We start from the raw sequence: 9020 nt of genomic DNA, 5'->3' as shown, positions 1-9020 counted from the left end.
TGATGTATCAGAGGCAGCCATCGACGGGACCAATGGGAGAGCCTCTCCAGGCGTCGACGCCGTGTGGGACGGCTGATCGCGAAGGAGACAGGCAAGAAGCGATGGCGGAGGTGGCCAAGGCGCTTCTATGACCGGCAGCGTGGAGGCATCCATCCATCCGTTCGGGGGGCGACCGGGCAAAAGGTGGGGAGACGTGCATCAAGGTGCGCCGATGGGAGGGAGTGGTGTGTGGGAAGGGGAGGGGGTTCCAGGAGGGGATCTGCGGTGGAGGTGGAGCGACGACGAGGGATCGACAGTGGGCGGCGGAGGATGGACGCCTGGGGTTGTGGTGGCGTCGCAGGACGGAGGTCGTGGCACTTGGCGTGGCGATGCCGGTGTGGCATGCGTTGGTCGTGATGGAGGCGCAAGAGGGCGAGGGGATTGGGGATGGAGGCGAGGAGGGATTGGCCGACGTCTGATCCCGATGGTGAGGAGACGCGACGATGACGGTGGCGGCGACGGCAATGCAAGACAGCAAGAGGGAAAGGGAGGAGAGGAGATAGGGTGACGAGAGGGATGTGGGTTGTGGGGGTGCGGTGCTGCACTGCTGCGTGATGCGGAGCAACGCGGGCTGACGGAGGAGCGTTGGATGTGTCGGAGGATCCTGAAAAAGACGTGAGCCGTTGGATTGCGCAGGACTCTCCACCACCACTACTGATTTTCTAAGTAGTAGAGATAGAGATTGGTCCACCTAGTCAGATTTCCGTCTATATATATCTTTTATTTTTGTCCCTAATAAAAAAAACTGATCTGATTTTTCTCCTTCAATTTGCCTTCAAAACTATCGGAAGAGGTTGTGATTCTCCGCTCCAAAACCCATCTACAAAACCATCTCATTGACTATTTCCCTGTACACAACGATTCTGCCCAAAATCTCTCGAGTCTCTACAGCACCTCCACCTTGGATGGCGGCCGCCAGCGGCAGCACTATTCCCTACAGCCCTGGCCGCACGTCGCCGGTACTGTGGTGCCCAGGCCCCAGAACCCCAGATCTAGTCCGGCCGTGCGGCGGGCGTGCATCCTTGATCGGGTGGTTCACTGGTTCTGGGGCCGTTCCCCGGGTTGCCTCCCCGGCATGTGCTTGCCGCACTGCAGCAGCAGCCGCATCACCATGATGTATTCACTTGCTGAATTTGAAGGCAATCAACAGCAGGTTAGCATAACAGTTACTTCCTCCGTTTCACAATGTAAGTCATTCTAGTATTTTCTATATTCATATTGATGTTAATGAATCTAGATAACATTTATATTGATGTTAATGAATCTAGATAGATATATATGTTTAGATTCATTAACATCAATATGAATGTCGAAAATGCTAGAATGACTTACATTGTGAAACGGAGGGAGCATGTAAGATCGCACAAGATCAAACAAACCTATCAGAGTGAATGGAGCATGTAGGATCGCACAAGATGAAACAAACCTATCAGAGTGAATGGTAGGGAAAACAAAAAACCCAAAAATCTTTTGCGGAATTAAAGATTAACCTCGAACGGAGTCGATGACAAAGCTCTATCGCCGTTGGTCGAACCGCCTTCCTACCGTCGGTCAGTCCGCCGAAGCCTCACCGGTCAGACCGCCCAAAGACCAGCGGTCAAACCGCCACTATCCCACCGGTTAGACCACGCGCATACCTGCAGTTAGACCGTCGGGACACAGAGACACCAGTAGGTGACAAACTCAAATATGTAGATTATAACTTTCGACATTATTGCATCAACTAGTGTTTACAAAGTGCACCAACAGCACTCCTCACCAAAATCTCGAACTAAACTCGAAACCCTAACTTTGTCTCAATTCAAGTCTCTCTAAAACCGATACCGGGAGGCCTCACCCTCCCTCTCTATTTATACATGAGGTAGGTTGTGCAAAGCCCACGAATCTAACACGATTTAGAACTCCTAACTCACGTAAGAAACCCTCTCTTGCAAGTATCGAACTCATCTCTTTCCTTATTTCAATCAATCTTACCGAATTCGGACTCCCTTCCAAATTCAACTCCTCTTTCCATACATACACAATCCCTCTTGTATACCATATGAATTTCTTCATCATGACGTGTGTTGTCCTCTAGCCTTTAGTATCCCACATGATCTCTTGATCCCTGGACATCAACTTCTCCCAAGTTGACTCCGATCTATCACCGGCAATACTCTCCCGAAGCCTCAAGCAATACCTGCACATGCAACAACCAAGAAACCATATTCCGAGCACAAGTTCGTCCCAACTTGACTCACATTAGTATAATAACAGTATCAATACTTATAGAAACCATCTAGAAGCCAAATCCCCGAAGGAAACATCCAAATTCAACAAAACAACCCGAAATCGAACACGATTAGGATCATGCCTGTCAGACCGTCAGGTCGGCCAGTCTGACCGCCGCAACACTTGCGGTCCGACCAGTGGCACTCAGCCGGTCTGACCGCCAGGGTCAACCGAAAACTACCACTTCACAAAAACAACCGTCTTAAAAAAACTCCAAAATAACATTAGCAAACCACCAATATTTTCATCACAAAATCTAAATCAACTCTAGGATTTTACAATCTCCCCTTGATGAAAATCATTGGAAAACAACAACTGGTTTGTGGTGTTTTGTGAAGCAAATCCAAAAAGCATCTCAATGCCAAAAAGTTTCAAAGAAAAATCTCTCACTTTTGAAAAAAAAAGAAATTCCTTCTACTTATGACAATTATGCACAATTTGTTACCTTGTTCTCCCCCTTTTGACAATGAGTTAATGAACATTTCTTTTTTTCGAAAAGCTTTGCTATAACAAAAGTATTTCAAGAACATGTGTTGCAATAACAAGGTAGATAGCATGACAATCTAGTTAACAAGCATGCATAGAAGTGTAAACATGAATCTAAGATATTGTCAATAAGATCAAATCAACACTAAAGATTCATGACTTCAAATGATTTATAATGCAATATATTCACAAGCACATAGGTTGAAAAATAAACACTATACATATATACCTATTGCATTTATCACTCTTTCCCAAATTAGCTTCAGCACAAAACAATCAAGAGAAATTTTTAACTTTTATTTGAGCCTTTTTGCTCATTTTTTCTCTGAATTATGTCGGGTACGTCCTTGTCATTAAGACTGTTTCCAAGGATTCGACACCCATTATTTTTGTTCGCATCAAATACATCCTTGTTGTCAAGACTGATTTCAAGAATTCGGAATTCTTTTTTTCTCTTATAGATATTTTTTATTCTCTTGCACAATGAGCAATTTAAAGCTATTTAAGGAATAGCAATTCAATAAAGCATACACATAAGCATTAACAAATCAAACCATATGCTAGCATCAATATTGCATATTTCGTTAATTCAAGTGAAAGATTATGTATCATGTATCATATCACTTAAAAACAATATCAAAAGCTCATATAAAAACTAACATGCATACAAGCTAGTCTAGTCATCATATTATCTAACATGTACTGATAGCATGCTCAAGTATATACCAAAAGTACAAACAAAGCTCTTCTTCTTTTTCAATTTTGTATTTTTTTTATATTTTCCATTTTTATCACACCATGCATGAATTAAAACATGAATGCAAAAAGAAAAATAAAAAGAAGAAAAGAAAACATGAATGCAACAGAGAGCCAAAACTCCCCCTTAATTGATGCCAAAAGGACGAACAATCCCCAACTCGCCTCGAAAAAAAGCAAATCAAGAAGAATCCAACGATTTCGTGAAAATATCCGCCAATTGCAATTGAGTATCAACAAAAGCCAATTAAACATCTCCCTTCTCAACATCATCCCTCAAAAAGTGATAGCGAATGTCAATGTGTTCAGTGTGTGAGTGTTGTACAGGGTTCTTAGCAATATTAATAGCACTAGTATTATCACAAAAGAAAGGAACTTTCTCAAAAGTAAGACCATAATCTCTCAAAGTTGAAATAAGCCAAAGAATCTAAGAACAACAACTAGCAGCAATAACATATTCAGACTCAGCAGTTGATTGAACAACATTAGATTGTTTCCTAGAAGACCAAGCAATCAAAGAAGTACCAAGAGAATAACATGTTCCACTTGTACTTTTCCTATAAATTCTACACCCACTACAATCCGCATCCGAATAACCACTCAAGCATATAGAAGATGATGTAGAATACCATATTCCAAATACCTCATGATGCGTTTAACAACTTGACGATGTGAAGCACGTGGAGAAGCTTGAAAACGAGCACATAAATACATAGCAAATTGAATGTCCAGTCTCAAAACAGTGAGATAGAGCAAAGATCCAATCATGTTCCTACACTCCTTTGATCCACAACTTCACCATCTTCATCGAGATCCAACACAACAGTTGATCCCATTGGTGTAGAGATTGGCTTGCAATCCACACTACAAGAGATCTAATGATAGATGACACTCCATTTATGTCACAAACATTGAATTTTTCATCACGTTTCGTAATCTATGACGCTCACGTGACGAAAATTCATTTGTCACCTATCATGCGTCTCTAATGGTGTTCTATGACGAAACCCTATTTTTTCGTTATTAATCTAGTGACGATCCTTCTGCCGTCCTAACATTGTGACGCTCATATTCATTATTATCTAGCTAAAAAACGTCATAAAATATCATGTGGCCTGTTAAGGCCCATGTAGTGAGCAACCTATCTTTGGGCTAGGCCTTGTTAAGGCCCATGTACTGAGAAACCTATTTATGGGCTAGGCCTATTTGAAGTCCAATTAGATTTTAATAAATTCAGCCCAATTATACTATATCCATCTATATTGAATTAAATATTGAGTGGGCTCTACATATTCAAAAGACCTAATATGCCCAAGCATTACAATGAAATTGCATCTGGGTCATGCATACTTGAGAAGCCCATATATCAAACAGATTTAGCCAGTTAAAATCCAATACAAAACCCAATTAACATCCACACATCTGACATCTGCAGTACTATGAATTAACACGTGGCCAACCCAGCCACTTGTCCAAATACAACCACAATCGCTGACCAAATTAAAATACATTATAGGCTCATTATCTAAACAAGTTCAATTATATGACAGCTTCACTGACCAAAAATTATTTCACATGTGCAGTTACATCAGGTCCTGAATAGCAAAATAAACAGGTTTGGCACATTACTATCCTAATCGAGTCACAACTCAATCACCGTCCAAAACAAAGTCATATGTCCAAATAATCATTCAAATTAACTGACCTGAACAAGTCACATGTCAAAGTCGCACCAACTAAAACACTACAACCATCTCATCATGAATCAGCATATTACTAAGACTGGCCAAAAGAAGAATTATTAAGGCCAATCAACTGACGAAGAAGGGTATTGGTCTCCTCAAATTTCCAATCTCTTCCAACTGTTGCTTTCTTGTTGCTTTTGATTCATCTATCTTTTCCTTCAAGGAATCCAACTTATCCTGCCACAACCATACAAAATATTACTTATATTGCCTTTTGCTCTCTGTCATGAACACACTAGTATATGAGAGGTAACACATGTAGCATATTTCTATCACACGTAGCAAGGCAACATGAAGCCAACAAAACGCAAGCATGTAATATCTTTTATTTTGCCAACCATACACAACATGTAGCTGAAAGCATTCATCTCTTATGAAAAAAAAAATCCAAGATACCATAGATCAAGAATAAAGTTACACCACAGAATTACTAAAATTACATCAATGCATTCTATAGTAAGTTTCTTTTATAGTTGGATTTTAATTATCAGAACTAGTACTTGGGAGCAAAGAAAGCAATATGGAAGAAAAACATATAGCACCTAAGATTTAGCTATAGGTGTTCAACTTCTCCATTTAAAATTCAGATTATAACTTAATAGAAGCAACATATATGTACATACAAATGAAGTGAAGTAAAATTAATCATGCCACAAGTAACAATTCCTATAAACTAAGACCTAATTCATGTCATGCAGATGTAGTTACTCTCATAAAACAACCCATGAACATATAGTACTACAACAAACAATTAAAAATTAAGACAGTTGCACTATTAGGGAAGAAGACTTGATCTAATGACAATATGTGCATACTAAATGAAGTGAAGTGAAGTGAAGGATATATGAGATGTAGTGCGTGGGGCTAGAGAGTTTACATCTAGTATTTGCAATAGAGGGGTTCCAGCAGTGCATTGGGTTGCTTTGTACTTTTGCCAGTTGCAGCTGAGACTCTTCTCGCGCGCAAGAAGCTAAACTAGCTGGCAAAGAGGACATCTTCTTGGATGAGTCATCATGCAAGCCAAATCTCTGTCCAACAATAAAAACATGAATGAATGTTATTGGGCAAGATACCAAAACACTACACATGTCATCTCTAACTAGTAAAGCTGTAATTAGGTGCACAGGACTCTTCAATTTGTGGTGCGCCATCGATGGTTCCCTGAATAATGTGCAAGTAATTTCTGAGGAATAGGCATCATGTAATGAAATCGTGTAACTGCATATATAAGGGTGGGTGTCAATTGCAAACAGTTTTACATGACAGACAAAAATGCAGTTCAATTACCTGATTTATCAGTGCAAGCGTGCAGTAAGGTGGTGGGAAGTAGAGTGAGAAATTTGTACTACTAGTAATGAAAACAAATCTGAAATTGCAGGAACTTACTCCTATTAATTGGACCTTGCACTATCTATAAGTTTATGCAGTGACATTCTGCGGCATAACATTTTTTTTGCAACTGCTACCAGATTAGATAAGGGCGACCTGCGAGAACTGCACGATTACTGGGGAGGGAGGACGGCGATGGAGGCAATGTCATAGGCCTTGTTCATTCAAACAACATACAAATAAGGCGCCGTGCTCCTTTTCCACATCCATCGGCCATCCCAATTGTAAAATCAAAGGTGTTTTCTTTATTATTATTCTGTGATGAACAATTGACAATGGAGATTATTGGTTTTCATATTTGGAATTTATTCACGAAGTGGTTTTGGAGATGATTGGATTTCACAGGTGATCGCAGGATTTGTCATTTTATGTGACCGGTCATACCTGGCTCTGGTAGCCGGTTAGACCGGCGTGTATCGCGCGGTCAGACCGGCCGACATTGTGTCGGTTTCGGTTTTGGGTTGTTTGTTTGGATATCCGTGATTATTTCATGATTATGGCTTCTAAATGGATACTATACGTATGTAATACTGTTGTTTACTACTAATGAGTCAAGTTGGAGATAGCTTGGTCTCGGAATATGGTTTTCTTTGTTCATTTCATGTGTAGGTGACTCGATGCCTCGGGAGAGTATTTGCGGTGATGGACCGAGAGTCGGCTTGGGGATAAGACGACGTCCGTGGTGGACAGAGATTATGCGGGATACTTAGGCTAGAGTTGATGCACGTGGTTGATGGAGATTCCATATGGCATATGATGGAGGTATTGTGTGCGTATGGGATGCGGAGTCGAATTTGGAAGGAGTCCAAATTTGGTACGATTGGTTATGTAAAGTTTCTTTCTTGTACTAGAGGGTTTCCTAAGGTGTTTAGGACTCTTAGTATGAGTTTGGTTCGTGGCTTTAGGCTGCCTACCTCGGGTATAAATAGAGGGGGAGCGTGAGGCTTCCCGGTATCGCTTTTGAGAGTAATTGAGTTGAGTTTAGAGTTACGGTTTCGAGTTTAGTCGAAATTTTGAAGGAGTGCTGTTGTTGCACTTTGTAAACACAGAGAGAATCAATAAAGTCGTCATCCACTTTAAGAGTTCTTCGATTTGTGTTTCACCGGGTTTCGGCGGTCTAACCAGCAACTCACCGGCGGTCAGACCGGCGGCAAGCGGCGGTCAGACTGGCGACATACGGGCGGTCCGACCGGCAGCGGCAACAGGCACGGCAGGCATCTCAGCGGTTCGACCGATCGATCTACATCGGTCAGACCGACGTTCATCAGGCGGTCAGACCGGCGCATATACTTCGGTCAGACCGCGATCCGTCGATTTCGAGGGTAACTTTTATTTCCGCTAAAAGTTTTCGGTTTTTGGTATACCAACCATTCACCCCCCTGGTTGGCTTATTTATTGTGTTTCGATCCTACAATGATTTGGGATGCAAGTTCTAGAACATGGATATAAATTAATATGTATTGAACTACATGATATATATGCAATTTATCAAACCAAAATCAGTCTGATAGCATCAATTTGTGATAACTAGCTAGCTTCACCAATAACTTGACTGAGGTTAGTGAGGTTATATCTTTACCATCCCTAAATCTCTACTAATTACTACAATATAGCCATGCATATATTAACTGAAGTTGCAACTGCAAATCTTACCTCATAGTCCAATTTTTAAGACTTATTCGAATCAAGCTATAACAACCTGTTTGTGCCACTGCCATATTTCGCCTTAATTAGAGTTAGTTTATTTTGGGCAGGCCAAATTATTTAGTGTCGCCTTCATTTCCTGGATATTTGTGTTTAGCCATTTAATCTGACAGATGTACCATGCAGTCTCAACAGCTAACTACTATACTTGCTCACTGATGATCATGAAAGCTTAGACATCAATGAACATATCACGATACTGTGATGGTGTATGGAAATATCACGGTATACCATTAACCAAGATGGCATGAAATTATCCTTCGTTTTTTAATAATTAACCAAGAAACAGGAATATCCCGGGAAGCACTGTTAACATGCTTGTATATCTAATAACAAGGCAACTTTAATTTTCTTGTTTTCTTTCTGAAAGTAACCTTCAACAATGAACCGTACCCCACACAAGTTTGTTTTAATTAATTATCGTTTATAATTAACTAACAGAATGAGTTGATTCACTGATACATATTTCAGACACATCTCATAGTTCAAAATGTAGGATCGAAACACAAGAACTAAGCCAACCAGAGAGGGGCGAATAGTTGGTATATCCAAAAACCCAAACTTTTTGTGGAATTAAAAGTTACCCTCAAATTCGATGTAGATCGGTCTGACCGAGGTTGATCCGCCGGT

Source organism: Oryza sativa, chromosome 7 (assembly GCF_034140825.1).
Source record: "Oryza sativa Japonica Group chromosome 7, ASM3414082v1".
Lineage (NCBI taxonomy): Eukaryota > Viridiplantae > Streptophyta > Magnoliopsida > Poales > Poaceae > Oryza > Oryza sativa.
The sequence above is the reverse complement of the archived record's forward strand: the minus strand, read 5'-3'. Positions refer to the sequence as shown.